General features: G+C 45.2%; 1 protein-coding gene across 1 annotated transcript in view; it reads left to right on the top strand.

Annotated features, from left to right (window-relative positions):
- Positions 1 to 20310: 20310 nt before the first annotated feature.
- GARRE1 (granule associated Rac and RHOG effector 1) overlaps positions 20311 to 21374 on the top strand; it is a 60707-nt gene continuing 59643 nt past the window's right edge. Inside the window, exon 1 of the mRNA XM_071440221.1 lies at positions 20311 to 20428. The gene's annotated coding sequence lies outside the window, so the exon portion shown is untranslated. The remainder of the gene's footprint in view (positions 20429 to 21374) is intronic.

The raw sequence follows: 21374 nt of genomic DNA on the forward strand, positions 1-21374 counted from the left end.
TTACCAGATCCCAATCAAATCCAGGGGTCTTGTACACCCATTTTCCCAAGTTTCTCTGCTGTTATTAGCAGTAGGCATTGTTCTCAGAGCCTCTTTCTTCTGATCAGCCAAAGGTCTGCCATGTTTACACACTAACAGCCACTTCTCCTGCAGGTCCTCCCAGCTGTCCTGTCATTTTTAAATTGATGATAATGTCTCCATTTTGCACCAACTTTTCCACCTTTATTATTTCAAAACTGGCAATTCCCATCCTGCCTTTCACTGTAAAATTTGCGTGGTGTCTGAGCTGTTACTCTCTTCATGTTCAGGATTTCACAATCAGGTTACAAGGCCTGCTAAAGGTCTTTTGACAATTCTTAAATCCTCATTCGTTACTATACTTCTGTTTTCTGGCCACCTCACTTTTCCACTTCCTTTCCAAATTAGAGAGCCACATGAGCATCTTACTGCTCTGATCACAAGAATTGTTATTATTGAAATAGTTCTTTCCCTTTTCACACAAAATATGAAACACAAAATATCTCAGTCCAAGTCTGAATTTCAGTTCATTCATTTTTGACTGAGACACAGGTCTCAATTTTGTTTCCCTTTCCCTGTCTTATTTTATCATAGTTGTTGCACTATTTGAATTATCTCAAAATCCTCCATCTCTTAAACCTCAAAGATCTTCAAGTTTATCTGACCCAATCCCAAAGTAAGCAGGATTTTGTTAACTTTACATTCCAAGTCTACAAGCATTCTTATGCTTAATTGTATCTGTGCAAGAATTTATAGGTTCAGGTAATCAATAAGGTAATTGATAATCTATTGATTCTAGTTAACAGTAGGGAAAAACTGACTGTGACACCACAGTCACAGGTTTGGTAGCCTGGCTACCAATTCTGTCTTCTGGTACACTGATTTGGTTACCCATTCATTGCTAATGTGCCTGCTGCTCACATAATGTATAGTCCATTGTCCTTCTTTCAATGTATATTCTTGTCTTTCTAACATTTTATTCTAAGATTTTGAGATATTCTTTCTCATTTAATTAACCTTAAATTATATAAATTGTCTGCCATTCATATTTTCTTTCCTTAGACTCCTTTCCATAGAATCCTTTGGTTCCAAAACCTTCCTACTTCCTCTCTTTTTTTTCTCTAGAATGCAGAGAGTTCTAGAATTCAAACTGTTCCTGCAGCAGACTATGCAAATTTTATGACATATGAGGAAGATAAGCAGGCCAAGGTCCTGATTCTAATTCTGGAGGAGCAGAGGACAAGGTCTGTCTCTCCATAAGCTGTGCAACAGCTGAGCACCACAGGGACAGCAAGGCCTGTCCCCAGTGAAAGCACCCATTGATTTCATTGAGGAAGGTTTGGACTGGGTGTTCAGCAGGTGAACCAGCTGCTCCTTTGGCAGCTGAGAGCTGTCATACCCATTTCCCTCAGGATTCATTTGAAGGCAGCTCTAATGGAGATAGGAGTGATAACATGAAGTCAAGGCAAGCCCTTATCTCATGGCAGGCAGAGAGTGTGAACACAGTGGTGCCTCAGCTGCTGCAGGATAACCCACTGAAACACATTCCCATTCCAGAAAAGGCCAAAGGCTACCACAGTGAGGGATGACATCCTTTGGGGCTGAGAAAGGGCATTTCAGTAAAGGATATTCTGTAATTGATGGAGATCAATTTTGTGGCTGATAGGGTACAATGGTGGATTTACCATTCCACAAATGCCAGCCTCTTTAACAACAGCTGCACAATGACCTACTTAAAAAAAAGACAAGTGAAAATTCCATTTTGGAAGACAGCTGCCTAGAAATTAATATTTCCAAATTAATGTGGAGAGCCTAAATACTACTGCCTCAGGCACTTATGCCAGAAAGGTTAAGTACCACGTTTAATAGATAATCTCTATGATTAATTTATCAGAAAGAACCAAGTGGCTAATTTCCCCTAATTGAAATTTTCTGGCATGATAAAAAATTTTCATATATAATTCCACTTCAATTTAAATCCATTGTACTAACTTATTATACAAAAGCAAACAAAACTACAGTCTTGAGTCCTGCTTTCTTCTTCCAGTAATGGAACAAAATACTTCCATGGCCTCATAGAAAGTAGTAGAATGGATTTTCCTGAAGATGGACAATAAAAAAGGGATCAAACATTCAAATCCAGTTCCTGGTTTCAAAGACAAAAAAGGACCCAGATTTTCAGAGTGCTTCACAGCCATCAGCTTTTGTTTTTAGCTCAGGGACAAACCTGGCTGGGCAATTTCCATCTGGGGAGTTGGGTGTACTGGGGCTCACTGAGAGCACCTTGGAGGGGTTGGAGCAGTTGTGGGGCAAAAGCACAGCCTGAGGTCAGGGGGCTGTGTCACTGCACTAACTCAGAAATACTTGAGCTGCTGGTCCATGCCTACATTTTTTAGTATTTCTGATAAAGTAAGTGTCCTGCATTTTCAAGGCTGGGATGCTTTGCAAGGAGAGGTAATCTTTTTTCCCAGACTGTGATGTTCAGGTACAAACTCCTCTTCAAATGTGGCACAGAGAGAGCAAACTTTATGCTAAGCACAGACAGGAAGAAATTGCTCTGAATTTAACTTTGTTTGGTAAATCAGTTAGACAACATGAAGGGGAAAAGAAAAGGGTACCTGGCACGTGCACCAGTGGAGGAAACTCACAGGGGGAAAAGTAATGCTGGTCTTGTACAGAACAGAGAACAGCAGTTACCTGTTTCCTTTGGGCCACGAGGTGATTTGTGGGTGGAAAATGCCATGTACTGTAAGATCAATGTGTCCATTATATCCATGTTATCATTTTTGTTCCTGGGCTTGTCTTTGCAGAATACTTTTTAAGGCTTTCTTGGTGGTCAGGAGAGCAATCACAGGTGCTTACTTTGGTTAAGGCTCCCGCTGCTAATTCTCTATTGCTTGTCTATTGGAATCAATTTCTGTATGGGATAATTCTTTGGTTCTAGTAACTGTGTGGTTCATATAGTCCTCATAAGGACTTTTGATTCATTAGATACCAGAACATTTTGGCATATCCAGGTTTAGGAAACATGGATATTGGTGGATCTTGTGCAGAGTTCAGCACCTCCAGGACTTTGAATTCACTGTACAGATCCTTGGCACTCCTGACACTTGCTGCAGAGCAGTTCCAGGTGGCAGTGCTGAGAAAGTGAACCTCTGCATGGCTCCTGGTGAGTCACTGGGACTGGGACTCCACACACCCAATCCCAGGTCTTGCACCACATCTTTTGTACTTAAAAGTACAGCTGTCGATTAGATTCGTGATAGGTGAACATGTCTTGGCTAGAAAGTAGAGCTGTGCTTTCAATACACTTTTTGTCTATCACAGGTTTTACAGGTTTGAAAACTCACGCAGAGAAGTTCTGCAGACTACACTCTCTACTTTTTCCCTCGAGGGGTGGGGGATTCTTGAATACTCCTGTTACAGCCCTGCCGGGTGTTCGTAGGCTTCCCCTGGGGAGCAGCCCCCGGTGTGGAGGAGGCTGTGAACAGTGCGAGCAGAGCTGGAGCCCCGGGCCCGCCGTGCCCGGCAGTGCAGGGCGATTCCTGCCGGGGAAACGCCGCTCCCGGGAGCAGCCCACGGGAATCGCATCCAGCGGGACTGCGGGGAGCTCGGGAGCGCCGAGCGCGGGGCTGCGGGGGCGCGGAGCGCAGGGGTGCGGAGTGCAGGGGTGCGGAGTGCAGGGGTGTGGAGTGCAGGAATGTCCAGCGCGGGATGCCGAGTGCGGGATGCGGAGTGCGGGATGCGGAGCACGGGATGAAGAGGCGGGATGAGGAGTGCGGGATGCGGAGCGCGGGATGCAGAGCGCGGGATGAGGAGTGCGGGATGCGGAGCGCAGGATACAGAGTGAGGGATACAGAGTGCGGGATGCAGGGGCGGGATGCAGAGGGCGGGATGCAGAGTGCGGGATGCAGGGGCGGGATGCAGGGTGCAGGATGCAGGGGCGGGATGCAGAGTGCGGGATGCAGGGGCGAGATGCAGAGGGCGGGATGCAGGGGCGAGATGCAGAGGGCGGGATGCAGGGGCGGGATGCGGAGCTCAGGATACAGAGTACGGGATGCAGAGTGCGGGATGAGGAATGCGGGATGCAGAGTGCGGAATGCAGGGGCGGGATGCAGGGGCGGAATGCAGAGTGCGGGATGCAGAGTGTGGGATGCAAGGGCGGGATGCAAAGTGCGGGATGCAGAGCGCGGGATGAGGAATGCGGGATGCAGAGTGCGGGATGCAGAGCGCGGGATGAGGAATGCGGGATGCAGAGTGCGGGATGCAGAGTGCGGGATGCAGAGCGCGGGATGAGGAATGCGGGATGCAGAGTGCGGGATGCAGAGTGCGGGATGCAGAATGCGGGATGCAGAGTGCGGGATGCAGAGTGCGGGATGAGGAATGCGGGATGCAGAGTGCGGGATGCAGAGTGCGGGATGCAGAGCGCGGGATGAGGAATGCGGGATGCAGAGTGCGGGATGCAGAGCGCGGGATGCAGAGTGAGGGATGCAGAGCGCGGGATGAGGAATGCGGGATGCAGAGTGCGGGATGCAGAGCGCGGGATGCAGGGGCGGGATGCAAAGTGCGGGATGCAGAGCGCGGGATGCAGAGCGCGGGATGAGGAATGCGGGATGCAGAGCGCGGGATGAGGAATGCGGGATGCAAAGTGCGGGATACAGAGCGCGGGATGCGGGCGCGCTGCGCTGCTGCGCGGAGCGGTACCGAGAGATGGCGGTACCGCACCGAGAATTCGCCACCCGCGTGTGGGGCCCGCCTGGTCCTTCCCTGCCCGGGAGCTGCCAAACGGCCCTGAAAAGGAATTCCGAACTTCTCTGCTGCCGCTGTTCACACACGCGATGGTGCTTCTGGATGCCATCAGGGCGGTCCGTCTCGTTACCGCGGCAGGTAACGGCAGAGTCGGTGGTTTCACTGGGGGTTCTCTTAATAATAAACATTTTTAAAGATGTCACCCTTAAAACACTAGAGATTCGTCCAAAGCATGAGATTATTTTTTATGTATATAAAACTCAGTTTCCGAAGTGTGAAATTATATTTTTTTTAGTAAGACATTGTGCTGGTTTCAGCTAGGGTAGAGTTAATTTTTTTTTGCAGAACAAGGCTATGTTTTGAACTTATGCTGAACACAGAGTTGTTAATATTAAATTGCTTTTGGTTTTGTTATTGCTGAGGTTACACAGAGACCTTTTCTACTTTTTGTACTGCCATGCTGGCAAGGAAGTTGGGGGTGCTTGGGAGGCTATGGGGGGCAGAGCCAGGACAGATGACCCCAAGTGACCACAGGGGCATCCCACACCTTATGGCATCAGTCAGCTGGGACCTCTCCAGATTCCCAAGACTGCTCAAAAATCTTTCTCCTTTAAAGAAATCATTATGTGGTCCAAACCCCCTGTAACACAGGCAGGCTAAGAACATAAATTCTACTATTGTAGGGAAATAAATCTGATTCTGTATAATAGAGGTATTTCCTATCAGTTTCTCTTTATTACAGATCTGGAAAAGGGAGCCAGAATAGAAGTGAGCTTTAAACCACCATGTTTTAATTACTTGCCATTCTAAAAAAGGTAATGGCTACTGAAGAGTAAAACACAGGTAGAAAACAGGCTAACTTTCAGAGACACATAAAATTTCAAACTAGAGATTTTTTATATTGGAATTATACTAGCAATTGTACTAAATAAAATAACAGCTCTCTGTGATTTAGCATATCTATCACTGATTTAGAAAAGAGCTAAATTTGACAAGGGAGCAGCATCATCTGTAGATGAGAGGTTATTTATGTGAGGGTTAGAGAGGCCTAGAAAGAATTTCAAAAGACCCAGCTGAGTAGCATCACCTGGGCAGGCTGATGGAACACAAAACTCAAATTTGTTAAGTACAAAGCATTGAGCTATGGAAGGGAAGAAGAGTTACTTGTGTGATTAATTCTTATAAATGGTCCCTACTTAGAGAGCAGACTGAGGTCATGTTTAGCTGTGGTCAAAACAAGTAAACAAAATATTGATGTGCATAAAAAATGATAATTAAGAAGTAGAAGAATGTTAGATAAATCAGTACTTTTATATGGAAGGAAGTGTAAGGTTATGAGTGGCAGCAACCTCAATAAAGGATACCTCAGGGATAGGTGAAATTAATAAAAGGATGAGAAGAATGACCTGGGCAAGGGAAAAGGCAAAGTGAAAGATGTTTGGTTTTTACCCTAAAAATGAATCAGGCATGAAAGACCTTGATTTAAAAAAAAAACAAAACAAAAACAACCAACCAACCAACCAACCAACCAAAAAAAAAAAAACCAAAAAACCCCAAACAAACAAAAAAAACCACCATAAAAAATGCAGCACGTTACAGAAAAAGTAGATCTTGAACCTCAGTCCTTGCTTTCTTGTAACAGGAAACAAAGCAAAATTTGTTGTGAAATGAAAAAATAACAATAATAACATAAACATGTAATTATATTACAAAACTAATTCTTAAGAAAAATCATTGAGACCAACAGGTTCACAAGATTCAGAAGAGTTTCAGAGGCTAAATTTTTACCTGTGAGACTGGAAAGCAGTCATTTCTTGGACTGAAACTTGTGGGAAGTATATGAAAATGTCATACTTCATGTTTTTGCCATACAAACAGATTTAAGGCTGAGGTCTAATGCATACAGCAGATTATTCTTTGCCTATGGGGCCTCTACATCTCTCCCCCAAATTCTCTGCAGGTGGCTTCCATTGGAAACAAAGCACGAGGCTGTGTGTGCACCAGGTGAACAAATTCTGTACCCACACTGCACAACATTTCTGTGGTGAGTTGTGTTTTGCAGTGATCCTGTTCTTTCATTATACTGAAACCACAAACAGGTTGCAGCAAGCCTGAGATGCAATTCAATGGACCAAACAGTGGCTTCCTAATTTGCATATTATTTATCCTGAATTATAAGAGCAGGCAGCTTCCTGGGGAAAAAAATGCTTAAAGTGATGCAAACCTTTACATTTCTGCAGAACAGGCAAAAGTGTCTCTGTTATTTCCCAGAGCATGCAACTTCTTCAAACCCTTAAGAACACTGCCTAGCTTCTTAGCTATCAGATCTGGGCTCCCAAATACCCAACACAAAGCTTAAGGCTGCAGAAAAATCCTTCTTTGGGTTCTGCTGAAGTTGTGCCATCCCTCCCAAAATTGTTGCTGTTCCTTTTGGGCTGACTTGATGGAAGATCCATGGAGTTCAGTACTGCATAAACAGTTAAATCTCTGTAAATACCTGATAGGGAACACTCATGGAAGAGAATCCCAACCTCACTCTTTCTGAAAAATATAATAATTCCATGCTTTGGTTATCAGCCCACAAAATGAATGTAATGGTAACACTTTATGTGAATGGTAATGAGTTAATTAACATTTCTCAAAGTCCTAGAACCTCAGATTAATAGTGCTCTGGAGTATAAAGACATAATATTATTTCATTGAGCATTTGTCATTTAAAAAGCTCTATGCCTAAAGCTTTAATCAAGCTCTGGAAGATGAGAGCAATTTCCTTTTTGCCACATTTGGGTCTCATCTCTGCTAAGATGCATGTGTAGTTAAACCCTGTATTCCTGGGGGAGGAGCACAGGTACCACTGTTTGTATGATCATGGGAGGCAAACCCAGCAGTAGAATCCTACACTTGGGAAAGTTGGAAGAGTTATTTTATGAGATGCTTGTCCTGAGTGTGGCAATAAATCACTTCTATTAGCACAGAATAAAATCTCTTCAGTTAATTATTGTTTTGCTAAAGCTACCAAGTAATAGAGTTTCTAAAATGTCTTTTTTTCTAACAAAGACTGCTATTTTTTGTTAGATGAAACAAATACTGGCTACCAGATAGAAATCTGTTTTGGTAGCCCAGGAATACATTCATTTTGGGTACAGTTCCTCTTTGCACAATGGATTTTAACCATTGAGTAGGAAATTAATTTATAATTTACCATTATAAAAATTTATAATTTACCATTGTATCAGAAAGTAAGGGCACTCTTTTAAATAATAAGCATACACCCACGAATTTTCAATAACACTGCTACAGAAGGCAGAGCTTTCAGTAGTGGTCAAGAACACTTATTTGAGTAGCACAAACTCCCTTCAGGTATGTATGTGTGACCAAAGGCTAAAATTCCCCTGTCAATTCACAGCTGTGGCCAGAGGAGCCCGGCTGAAAGCGCCACAACCCCGGTGACTGGGACAGCCGAGCCAGCCCCTGCAGGTGACACTGCAGCACACAGGCACTGCCGAGTGCTTGCCCTTTTCCATAAAAACCTGGCAAAAAAAACACCACAGAGCTCCAGGAGTTCCCCGAGTGCCACACGGGGCTGAGCGCACGGTGCCAGCTTTCCCTGCGAGATGGTGCCCAGCTCGGTGGGAATGCCCCTTCTTGTTGCAGTGTGGTTTTATGTTTTATAATGGTTTTGTCTTTGTATCCCCTTATTTTCCCCAAATGGTATCCCCTCCCTCTACCTGTGTAATCCCTTTCCTTTGCTGAGATCATCCCCAAATCCCCACCCTGTCAGCCTGTCAGTCACTCAGCATCCCATCCCCTCCATCTAGAACTTTCGGTCCAGGACGTTGAGTGATCAGCCAGAGGCCAGGGGTCAACCCCCAAGTGTTACCCCACACTCAGTCCTAAATGTCCATTTTCCCAGTATCCATCCCTTAGGGCCACTTACTGGTCAGTAAATGTTACCTGCTTTAGGTTTGCACCTCACCCGGGGCTCTCAGCAGGAGCCCCCTGAGGTTCTAGGGGCTGCCTGGAGCTCCTGAAATAAACCTTGGATTAACCCCTGCTAAGAGCCGGCCCCTTCATCTTCTGCCCTTGTTCCAGCGTCTCCTCTGCTGCAGGTGATCAGCCTGGCTGTCCTTCTGTCCTTCTGTACCCCCGGGATCAGCCTGGCTGTCCTTCTGTCCTTCTGTACCCCCGGGATCAGCCTGGCTGTCCTTCTGTCCTTCTGTACCCCCGGGATCAGCCTGGCTGTCCTTCTGTCCCTCTGTACCCCCGGGATCAGCCTGGCTGTCCTTCTGTCCCTCTGTACCCCCGGGATCAGCCTGGCTGTCCCTCTGTCCTTCTGTACCCCCGGGATCAGCCTGGCTGTCCTTCTGTCCCTCTGTACCCCCGGGATCAGCCTGGCTGTCCTTCTGTCCTTCTGTACCCCCGGGATCAGCCTGGCTGTCCTTCTGTCCTTCTGTACCCCCGGGATCAGCCTGGTACAGAGGGGCTGCCCTCCATACCCCCAGGGCACGGGAGGGTGCCCCCATCCCGCTGTGCACGGTGTGGGGGCTGGCCGGGGCTCCCTCGGTGGCACTCAGAGGGACTCAGTGGCACTCAGAGGGACTCGGTGGCACTCAGAGGGACCAGAACCCTTCCAAGGGTGGGTGCGGTGCTCATGCCCTGCCAGGGCCGGCTCCGAGCACCCCGGGGCTGTGCCCGCTCTCGGGAGCTCTGCAGGCAGAGCGCGGCGCTGTGGAACCCCTGTCAATTGTTAAAAATAGATGAGAAACTGTGGTAAAATAGTTGATAATCGCTAAGCATGTACTGTTAGTTTGGTTGTTATATTGTAAAAGGGGTTAAAGGGCAGTTATAGGAAATACGGTACTCAAGGTACCAAAACACACCTCAGTAAAGTGCCCCACGAGCCAGCCTGGACAGAACTGTCATGGCCAATCAAGCGCCTTAAGCCTTCCTGCAAATGAAGGATCCCAACAAAAAACAATCCAAAGGGACAAAAAACAGCTTAAAAAGGGGCATCTGACCCAGGGAATCCGTGCCACTCCATTTGGGACATCGGGGCCCTCGCTGCTGAGCGGCCCCAGCGCGGCGCTGCTCCATCCCTGAGGGAACGCTCCTGCCCGGCCCGGGCCCCCTCGCTTCAGGCCTTTCTTTTTGTTATGATAAATCTGAAATCACTTTAGTGCTCCCGTTTGTATCAGCTTGGGGGCTCCTGACAGGTAAGCTCCGTCTGAGGTGTTTTTAGGCACCACACAGAAACTTCTTCTCTTCCAACCCCCAGTGTTTCTTCTCCTTTACAAGCAGCGAAGCTGAAATAAGATTTTTACTCTTATTTCAAGTGTTTGGGAGAAAAGAAATGGTGACTCCTCTGATTTTTATATCACATTTTCTTTGCAGTTTCAATTTACTAGCTGTCAGCCTGGCCCATTTAATATTAAAAGCTACTATTGCTGACTTCAATATGAAAATGAAGATAAATTCAGGAAGTGCAAGCAATAATTCTGCTCATGATGCAACAGCCAGGGAGCTTATTGAGTCCTAAGTGCATTAGTGGTGACACAAGAACGAGACAAACCTGCAGGAGAAGGACTCATCTAAAAAGAAAGCAAGCAGAACTTTTTTCATTCAGAAGGGTAGCAAAGTTGTTAAAATATGTGTACTTTTAGCCTACATTCACAGTAAAAGTGCACATTCACAAGTTCACCTTGCCCAAGCCTGGTTTGCAGGTCTGTGATCCAGCTGTCCTGGTCTCATTTTCATAAGGTGACTCCATCAGCCAGGGAAGTGGGGTCCTGCTGAAAACAATGGGGAATTCTGTTGTTAATTGAATTACATCAGTTCCTATAACTATTACTTTTTGAAGTAATTTTTATATTTACTATTTGTTGTGCTAGCATTAATTAAATATTAATCATAATAATTATGCATAATTATACACATATTACACATTGTACTGATTTTGCACATATACTATACAATAGAGAGTAAAGGTCTTAAAACATGCTATTGAGATTAAATGCTACATCTTTCCAGATTAGAGGTATTTTTCTCAATGGAAATGCTTTAATACAGACATTTCAGTTACTTTGGTTTCTGGAAAAATCATTTTTTTTGCAGTCATAGGGCCTGATCTCTGCAGCTAAATTTAACATTTAAATTTAAATATGCACATTTAAAAGGCAGCACAACTAAACTCTTGGAATATATTCCCTATTCTACACTCACTTCTCCAAACGTCCCTCACTGCTGCAGTGAATAGAATACACATCTGAGGATGAGGAATTCTCAGCACCAAACAGGAGGTGACTTTAACTGTTCTGGTCATGTGCATATTAATTCAAAGCTCTGGCAAACTCCCCATGTGTGATATTTCAATTGCAAGTGGAGTCCCTGAAGGGAAGCAAAGACAGCTTTAAAGCACTACTCACACGCAGTTCTTGGCTGCTGACCCACTAAAGCAGAGCTCTGAGGCTTGGGCTTTGCACCACTCCCATTTCTGCAAGTGGTTTCCTTCCTCCTCTCTTGCTGTGGCTCCTGCTGGGAATGTGACCCACATCACTGGAGAAGCAGGGATGTGCCAGCCTGCATCTGCTACAGAGCAGACTAAAAATACCCCCAACTGGACAGTGTCATTTGGTGCACAGCAGCACAAAGGCTGGGAATGAAAACTGGGCTGTCAGCAAAGATAAATGATGGCTCAGCTGCATGCCAAACCCGTCTCGGGGTCTTAGAAAACCCAGAAACAACCATCTGATATTCTGTTATAAACTTAATCTCTCAAGATGTATTATCATTGCAATTTGATGAATTTGCATCAGTGAAAGCATAATAAGAATGTCTCACCCAAGTTTACTATTAATATTTTAAGAAATGAGCTCATCTTGCAGCTTGTTTCAGTTCAAGGAAGTTCTCTGGAAATGTAGATTTTGTTCTAGAAGATGCTACCCTCAGGTTGACATTTTTTTCCTCTGCATATCAGATGAGCCTGATTCTTTTGCCAGTCTCACTCTTTAAAATCCCAGTTTTATAGACTGAATATTTTCTAAAAGATCTATATGTTACTGCAGTCCTTTCTACAGATTCTGTTTGAACTACCTGCCTGTTTGATTTTGCTTGTCTGTATTATCAGACACTTGAATTTAAAAGGTATGGTCATACAGGGGGCAAAAATCACTACACTGCAAATAGCTGCAGGTTCTTAAATTACAGACACAATTTTATACCTCATCATTCATGATATCATCCAATTTTTCAGGGGATAAACTCTCCAGATCTTTGCATTTTTGAGGTGTTGAAATTCCTATTGAATTCGATTTTTAGGATATTTACAAATGTTATTATTAATAAATAAATTGCTGACCTTGAACCAACTTCCCACCTTCATTTTCTGTAAAATGGGAGTGTGATTAGATACAGAATGGAATCATATTAAATGCAGGTCCTGGGCCTTCAATGAGACCTATGTGCAAATGGATCTCACTGGAAGAGCAGCACCACAGTTTTTAAAATTAATAAGAAAAAACATGACTGAAGCTAACAAGCTTTTGCTAGTGCTACTATAGTTATGACTGAAAGTCCCCAAATTACTTGTATACCATTGTACAGATGGAGGAAAGAGCTTTATGAGGATTTCTGTTCATATGTTTTCAGAAAAATGATTGCAGACTCTTAAAAACATAGGGTGTAAAACCACTACAGATTGAACTTCATTCTTATTATGTTCTGTGCTGGTTTGCCAATTCTGCAGGCACAGAAACTATGAGAGAGAGAGAGTTCCAAAGCCTTATGAGCTTGTTTTTCTCAGGAAACCACCATTCCTAGAATTGTCCTATGAAGCAAAACATGGAGTTGCCTGGAACTTGCAATCAGAAAGGCCTAAATTAGCAACTCTGAAGACTGTCAGTGGGTTTTTAATCCACATGAGGAGAAAACCACAACTTCTGCTAGGGATATGTGTGTCTAATATCCAAATCTGACTTTTCTGTAACCATCCATCCCTGGGATCACCCTCCATACACAGGCAAGAGTTCATTAGTTTAACACAGGCGTCAAGCTCATGTTTGTGGGCAATTATTCCAGGAAATAGCAAATTGTGTTCCCCCAACAAATCTACAGATTTTTTATTCTCTAGAAACAATATTGACCAGATTGGAGGATACATGTGCATGTTCTACATTTTAATTTAAGAACACTCTAGGAGAAGTTTTTCACTGCTTTTGTGACTACTTATTGATTAGGTTTTTTATTTCCTATATGACTATATATTTCAATCTCTTTTCTGCTCCTTTTTCTTTTATGCTAAACCAAACATTGGTCAACTACATCACCATGGCTGAAATATTTTCCCATTCAAAAGGAAGAAGAGCTTACCCTGTATCCTATTATTTATTGCCTTCTCATCTCCCAGCTCCTGGAATTACAATGATCCTTGAGATGTGAATACAGTCTGTTGACACTCAATACCACTATCAAAGGTTAACTTTGCAAGAATTATATGATATAATTTCCTTACTCTTGGAATTCTGAAAGAAAAACTACCATATGCAAAACTCAACAACAGAAAACAACTGATGTATAGAATTTGTCTTATCTCCCTTATCTTTTAGTAACTGGTGGCTTGATGGGTGCCTAAAAGGATCTGAAATGCACATATTTGACTTAGAGTATCTTGACCCATTACTGTGAAATGAAGAAAAGATGCATCTATAGGTGCTGTTTATCTTGTCTTTGAATTATTTAGCAGAGCACACACAAAGGAAGATCTTCCTTCCCTCAGCTGTCAGTTACTACCACAGGGCTGCTGTCTCATGGTCCCTGTGCTCACAGATGTGACAACTCACACAAGAGTTGCATAATTCATATGTGCACTTCTGGTGGGACTGATGGTTTGTTTCCTGCCTCTCACACCAGGCACAACTGTGATCTGATAGTCTGATACAGACTTGGTGGCTTAATCTACCTTCTTTTACAATACTGCAATTGATTAGAACATCATGCAAAGGAGCTGGGAACCACAATTATCAATTTCAGCAAAGCTACACACAATTTGTATCGACAGATGAATTGTGACCTTTGGAGCCCAGCAACAACAGAGAGGTTTGTAGGTGCCTCTTGAAACAAGGAGGGCACAGAAATAGAGAAAAGGGATGCAGAGAGCACCATTAAGCATCATTCAGACATCAAGGGCATCTCTCTGCCTGGTGCAGCTGAAAGATCTCAGTTCTGTGGGATGCCAGAGAAACAACTTCTGGTAGCCCTTAATTTTCAACTGTGGAATTTCTGGGCTGTGAAGAAGACAACAGTAGAGTGAACCATAATCCCTGTGAGATCTGCTTCTGCATCCCTGCATGTGTCCAGCAGTGCAGGATAGCTGCACCTGATAACACAGCCTGTTGGGTACCATTTTTGCTGAGAAAGCTTAAAGAGCAAGCAAGCAAACAAAAAAATGACTGGGCACTGTATCATCAACTTTAGCTTAGTGATGAGGGGAGCAAGCTGCTCAAACCTGGTATCAGATGTGGGCAGGAGAGCCCTGCCTCCAGAGCCTGATGATACAAACAAACCATGTACAGCCTTGGCAGCAGTTACTGAGAAAGTATGAAGGCATTGAAAGCTGACTAAACAAATCAGGAACCTGAAACCAGCCAGTGAGGGCACCTGTGCTGGTGCAAGGGAGGTCACCTATGCTGGTTTTCCTGTTGGAGCCAGAGGAAAATGGTCCTCAGCCAGTCGAGCACGGAGGGCTGCACTCTCCCATCAGAACAGACAAGCCTGCATTGCTAGGTTTTAGTAGATGAGTCCCACTCCTCTCTGTCAACATCCTGAATATCTTCTCAAGCCAAAGCTCTGTCATGGCCAAAGAGGAGCTGATGGGCATCTCCCATTTCAGGTCGTCACCAGGAGACCCGGCCTGTTTGGATAGGGCACCCCAAAGAGGCTCTGCATGGTGGGTACAGCAGGGTTGGTTGGGGCAGTCTCACAGGCGGCTCCTGGCACTGCATTCCTGCCTTGCTGTAAGGAGTGTACTCACACCCCACTCTCAGACATAGAGGGACCTGTGATACACAGTGAAACACTGAGCATTTCAGTAATTAATGAAGAATCTACTGAAGCAACATATGACAAACATATGTAGATCTACTACACTTTTCTCTGCGTTATCAAGTAATTCAGCAAAATTTCATCCATAAAATATTAACTTATATGCTTCCCTTTTACCCTTCTGTTCAAACTACTTTCACAACTCCACATTCTCAATTACAAAATTGCTCCTTATCTGGCAGTCTTCCACAATAAAAATCTGTATAGGCAAAAGGTAATAACAGTACCACTAAGGCAGCTGAAATTCAGTTGCCTTTGTTACAGTGCCCTGATAAAAACTAAGTCAATGCAATAGCACGTGGGCCCCTATCCAGTCCCCCTGCAACAATCCCATGCTACAGGAATTACCACATGGAAATGATTTAAATCTACCTTTTTAAGCTTCTTTCTAGACCACTTTAAATATTTATATGTATTTATAAAACATGTATTAATTTTGTGTATTTATATTAACATAAGTTAAATAAAATTTACCATTTGTATGGTAAAATGTTTAGTATAGACTGTTAAAATAACAATTTTATATCCAATATAAGATACTTACTAAAAAAGTCAAGTTTTGTTATCTGAAACATATACAACACTTTAATGGAATCAGTTGAACGAGGTCAAACAAACGGAACATCATTTGGTGGTCAGACTCTAATTTCTAACATTCAGTAGTAGGACACTATTTTCTATACCTGTTTATAAATGTTCTAGAATTAATTCTAAATTTTGTTTCACTTCTTCCTAAATAGTATTTAGACTCTGTAATATTACAAGTCCTTAACACCCTATTAATAAGTGGAGTTAGTTATATAGATTTACATTTTACTTTTTGTCAGACCTTATTGTGCCATATACTTAAATGCCAAATTAAGTAGAAAAAAAAACCAGTCTAGTTCTCATTCCCACATTTGCAGCATATCTGCTTTAAAACAATATTCTAAGTTCTAGTATGACTGAATGTCAACGCTCTTTGTCTCACAAATATTCTCTCAGCTCCTCTGTGTTTGCAGCATACCTTGAATGGTTCTAAGGCAACTGCTAATGCCTTACTGATAATGAATTCATGTTCATTTGCTAATCATCAGAATGATTTTTTAAATATAAAGATTTCTCCAGTATTGAGATGGCCATGCAAAATATTTTACCGCAGCTGCCTGAGAAGTACATTTTTGTGGTTTTGCAAGCTGATTCCTTTTTGTGAAAGTCTTCAAAAAAACAAGAAAAATGGAACAAGGATCCCAGACATCTGAATCACCAGACAGTCAAAAAGAATTATGCATATGTTTAAGTATTTGACTTCCTAAAGCAAAAATATGGCATGCCAGTGACCCCTTTGTGTGTGCAGTTGGGAGCAGCCCATTCCAGGCTGCAGCAGGCAAAGGATTTACCTCAGAGCCTAGTCCTTCATTCAAGCCCAACTGGAAGTCAATTTTGTAAGCAGAACAACAATTTAAAACCAAACACGTCTCCTTCTTCTCTGGACTGGGGACACTGACCTTATAAATATCTGAAATTCTTCCACTGCCTGTAAACAAAAATGGACTGCAGGCAGTCATGATCATGTGTCACTCTGACAAAACATTCTTACTCCTTGGCTACTTTTTGGAAAGGGTGTTTGCTGTCAATCAAGTCACAAGTTCTGCTTATAATAATGGTGATGACATCAGACCTGTGGAAGAGAAGATTAGTATGGGGAATCTAAATATATAAACCAGAAGGTCATGGGACACATCCAGTGTCAGCTGAAGTCAGCGGCCTCCGTTCAGTTTGATCACAACTGGACTGACCCATGCAGGATTCAGAGGTTTATGTACTTCATGTACTTATTTATTTTCCCTATAACCAGTATGGCTTCCAGCCTAGCGTTTTTTAAGGTGACCTGGACTTTGATTTGTCTGACAAGAAAAGGTGATTGTCCCTCTTTTTATTTTTAGGTGGCCATTTATAGCCAGCCATGCTCAGTGTTTCCAGATGAGACTGAGGCCTGGGCAGGAGGCCAAGTGTGTGCTGAGCCTCAGGTTGGACACAATGGTGGGCAGAGCACTGAGGGCACAAAGCACAGGTCAGCAGCTTTCCTGGCAGGCAGAAAAGGACTAAATTTCATTTGTCTGAAATGGGATTTTCGTTGTCCGGGGCTGCGGGACAAAAGGACTGCTCTCAGCCTGACAGCTGGAATGGATGATTTGTGAAATGTATTTTTAGAAGGCCGATTTGCCTACATGTATGCCTGCATTGTCAAACATCCAGGCAGCAGGAGTGGGTCAGGCTGTGGCCACGAGGGCTGTGACACACTGTACAGACTGTACAACACAGCCCCAGCCAGAGCTGCGTGCTCACTGCTGCTCAGCTCCACCTGCACACACAGCCCCAACACCAGGGAACACTGCTCTGCTCATCTGCACTCCAACGTGCTCTCACTGCAGCGTCCACAGGAATTACCCACCACAAAGGGAAAATCACTGCTGATACAATAGGACATTAGTGGTCAAGTCTGTTTTCCAAAATCACCCTGGTTTTCCCCACATTTCCTTTTCCTAAACACATCTCCATCTGGTTAACAGAAACAACCTCTTGTGAATTAGGTTTTTCCTTTAACACACTCTTTGGGGATTATATTACTAATGTTCATCCTCCTAATCTTATCCCACACCTTGCTGATAGGCATATCCTTATTAACATCTGCTCATGGCCATTGTGCCAGTGCTGCTCTTTTCCCAAGCTGATGATTTCTTCCTCCTACAGCCCATCACATTGAGTTGTATTCATAATACATTTCAAAGCTGATTTCCTCTTTTTTTAAAAAAACATTGTTATTTTTTATTTAAACTGTGCACTGATTTCCTTCCCCTCCAATTCAAGGGAGGTCTTGGAAAGCACTCGTCTCTTATATGTAACATCAATGGAGAAAACATAACTGAATACATTATTCTATGCTGATCTACATAGGACTTTACTAAATAGTTAATCATACTACCATCTTTCAAATAGAATTGACAAAAATTTAAAAATAGACTACTCATTTTAAATATTGCATTGTAAGACCTCAGAAAAATAATTTTAATGTACAATGTCACAATAGACACCTACACCACATATTTTCTAGCCCTTGAGAGTTTCTTCTTTATTCTTCATTGGTTATTACACACTCTGTTGAATTGCATCTTTTCATGCCCTGTGTATATCAGGAAGTGTGAACTTCCTATTTATTTCACAGTCTGTCTAAAATTCCTGCCATCTGGTAAGACATAGTAACTTTGAGGCTACAATTCTTACAAGTCCTTTGTGCCTTTATGCTCTTGATCTATAAATTTAATCTGCAGTAAATTTCAAATGAAATGTCTGCTCATTAGAGATAGTTATATGCTAAAAGTTGTTATACAGCACTGTAAAAAAAACTAAACAACCAACCACCTTATCTACATATAAGAATATGTAAATATATCCAGGGAGTCAGAATAAAAAATATGACTATTGTGTGTAACTCCACTGTTAGTGTTGACAGAACCACTTTCTGCACACTCCACTGAATACAGTTAAATCAGTAGGATAAGAAAATAGGAGCAGATTTGGATACCTGCAGATAGTGAGAAAGAACACATTGAGGAGAGGAGAGGGAAAGGGAGAGGGAGAGGGAGAGGGAGAGGGAGAGAGGGAGAGGGAGAGGGAGAGGGAGAGGGAGAGGGAGAGGAGAGGCAGCTCCGGGGCTGTGTTCTCCTGCTGCAGGCCTGGCTCTGCCCAGCCTGACCCAGCCCCAGGGGGGCCACCCTGCTCCCCATGGCCAGGAAATAGGAGCATCCCTAAAAAATACATCTCTGTTTGTGTGTGTTAATATCTCCCTCTTCATTCCTGAAAAAAACCCAAAAGCAAAACAACACTAAACCAAGAAAACGAGGAATTTTGTGGGGGGGGGGGGGGGGGGGGTTTAGATTACTTTTAGGTCTTGCCTCAATATCTGTCCTGGAAGGAAGGAAAATTCATCCCAGTACTTTATTTTCTCTTTTCCCTCCTCTTCAGCTTCTTTTGACTCCCTTTACACTCTGTTTTTCCACTTCATAGCTATACCTTCTTTCAAATAAAACCTTGTTGAAACCTCATCAGTCTGTCTTTTTTTTTCCAAAATCAATGTCTCAGCAACCATTTAGTTAAAAGCAGAAAAAAAAAAAAAGGTAAAAAATTTACCATCTCCAGCCCTTTATTGTACTCTTCCAGTACAAAGAATACTCAACACCTCTCTCTCTCTCTCTCTTGAAGGAACCAACAATATGACAGCCTTCTGTTCCCTTGTGTCTTTCCAAGTATTTCCCAGGTATCTCTTAATTTGAGGACTAAATTTACTAGGAAGAGACATGCTTAGTAGACATACAAGAATCAGAAGGGTTCAGAGGGAAGGCACTGATGAGGAGCCCGGTCTGCCAGCAACCATCTGTTCTGGAGAAGGAAACAAAGCCACAGATTGCTCCCAGGCAGCTCCCCGCAGACGCTACTTGAGGACTATTTCTAGCTTGTGGCTAGAAGGTGTCCAATAAATTGACAATTTCACTTCTTCCCACAGAGTTTTCTGATTAGCAGCACTGAAATTACTGTTATTTTCACTTGATGAGTATCATAGCCAAGTGTGTGGGTTTGGGGTTTTTTGGGGGGGAATGAGAGCCAGATGATTGGATGCTGAGCCCTGTAGGCAAAAATTTTGCTTACATGTATTTTAACAGTTTTTAACTACTCTCCTACTACTACACATTGCCTTATTTTCTAACTTTACTAGACATTTCTGTACATCATTAAATGCTTATTCCATTTAGCAGGTAAGGTTCTAAATAAGTCATAGAAATGAAAAGCAATCACCTTTTACTAAGGAAGACAGGATTAACAGAGACTCTTTCTGTAGAAATAGGATTTGAAAATACATCATTTTTACAGCAATTTTTTCTGTGTAAAACCTGCATTAAGCCTGAGAAATAATATGAACGCACATCCTAGACCAGGCCTATTTCTCAACAATTCCTAAAGCCGGTAGCACCATGACAATTATGTCAAAGGGATCGGTTTGGGATGATGTTTGTGCGTTTTACATAATTCCCAAATAAATGCACTGAACACCAGTGCTGAACCCTGCAGTTTGTTCAGCAAGTGACTTTGGACAGAAAAGGAATCGAGAACTTTGCAGGTGCCGCCGGCGATCTCCACCTCGAACAGCTCTCCTGAATCGGGACGCTGCATCTGACCCCAGAACAACACAGTGAGAACCCTCACAATTTTAAGCTCATGTAAAATATTCCCTGATTAATTCATCCCCCTCTCCCTTTTTGTGCCGCCGGGCCGCCCCTCGGGCTCTTCGCCCCGCACCCGGGGCCGGTCCCGGGCTCTCCGCGCCCCCGCCCGGACCCCGCGGTGCCGGTGCCGTCCCCGCCGCCCCCTCGGCTCCGCTGCCCGCGGCCGGCGCCGCCCGCCGCTCCCGCCGCCCCTTCCCGCTGTCACTCGCGGCTCCGCCCGCCCCTCGCCGGCCCCTCCCCGGCCCCGGCGGAGCCGCCGCCGTTTCCGGAGCGCTCGGCGCGGGGCCCGGGGCTGTCGCGGGCAGGTGAGTGAGCGCCGCGCCGACCCCGCCGAGCCCCGCGGCCCGGCCCGGCCCCGCCCGCGCCCGCCCGAGCCCCGCAGCGCGGCCCGCGGGCCCGGCCGGGCGGGCACCGGGCTGGCAGCGCCCGCGGCACCGGGCGGACGCGGCGCGGAGGGCGGCAGCGCCCGGGGCAGCCCCTGGGCCGCTCGGGCGGCGCCGGCGGGGGCTGGGGCCGGGGGGAGCCCCGGCCGGGGGGAGGCGAGGCGGCGGTGCCGGTTCCCACCGGGACCGTGGCCGCGGTGCCCCGGCGGGGCCGGGCCGGGCCGGGCGCGGTGTCGGGGGCAGCCCGGGGCGGTGTCGGGGGCAGCCCGAGGCGGTGTCGGGGGCAGCCCGAGGCGGTGTCGGGGGCTGCGGCCGCCCCCCCGTGACCCGTGTGCGGGCAGCCCGGGCAGCACGGCGGGGCCGGGACTGCGCCTGCGGGAATTCCTGCGCACCTTCCTGCTCCACGGTGACCCGGGGCGCCCGCCCGGCCCGGCCCCGCCGGCCCCCGGCGCTGGGGCGGCCCCGCCGCGCGGCCTCTCCCGGGCGGCGCCGGCCGGAGCTCCCCGGTACCGCGGCAGCGGCGCCGCCCAAAGCCCGGCCGGGCTCGGGGCCCCCGGGCCGCTCCGCGCCCCTCGGGCCGGGGCCTGCGGGCAGCGGCGTCCCCGGCCGCTGCAGGGGCTGCGTACAGATCGTTCACCTGATGCGAGCTGCGAGTGCCGCTTGTTGTTGCCGAGCCTTATGTTGTGTGCATATGGTAGCTGCCAGCAGAAGAGGATAACGCATTTTGGGCTGTAGCTTAAAACTTTATCAATGCTCCCTTGCTTCTGCCTGCTTGAGGGGTTTTATTCGTTTGAGCGGAGAGGAAATGGTAGAGGTATGTATTTGTCGGGTGAATGTCGGCTTAGGAACTTGAAAGCAGTCGGAAGGT

This window comes from Agelaius tricolor, unplaced genomic scaffold, assembly GCF_023055355.1.
Source record: "Agelaius tricolor isolate 1412-34295 unplaced genomic scaffold, bAgeTri1.0.p SCAF_15, whole genome shotgun sequence".
In the NCBI taxonomy this organism is placed as follows: Eukaryota; Metazoa; Chordata; class Aves; order Passeriformes; family Icteridae; genus Agelaius; species Agelaius tricolor.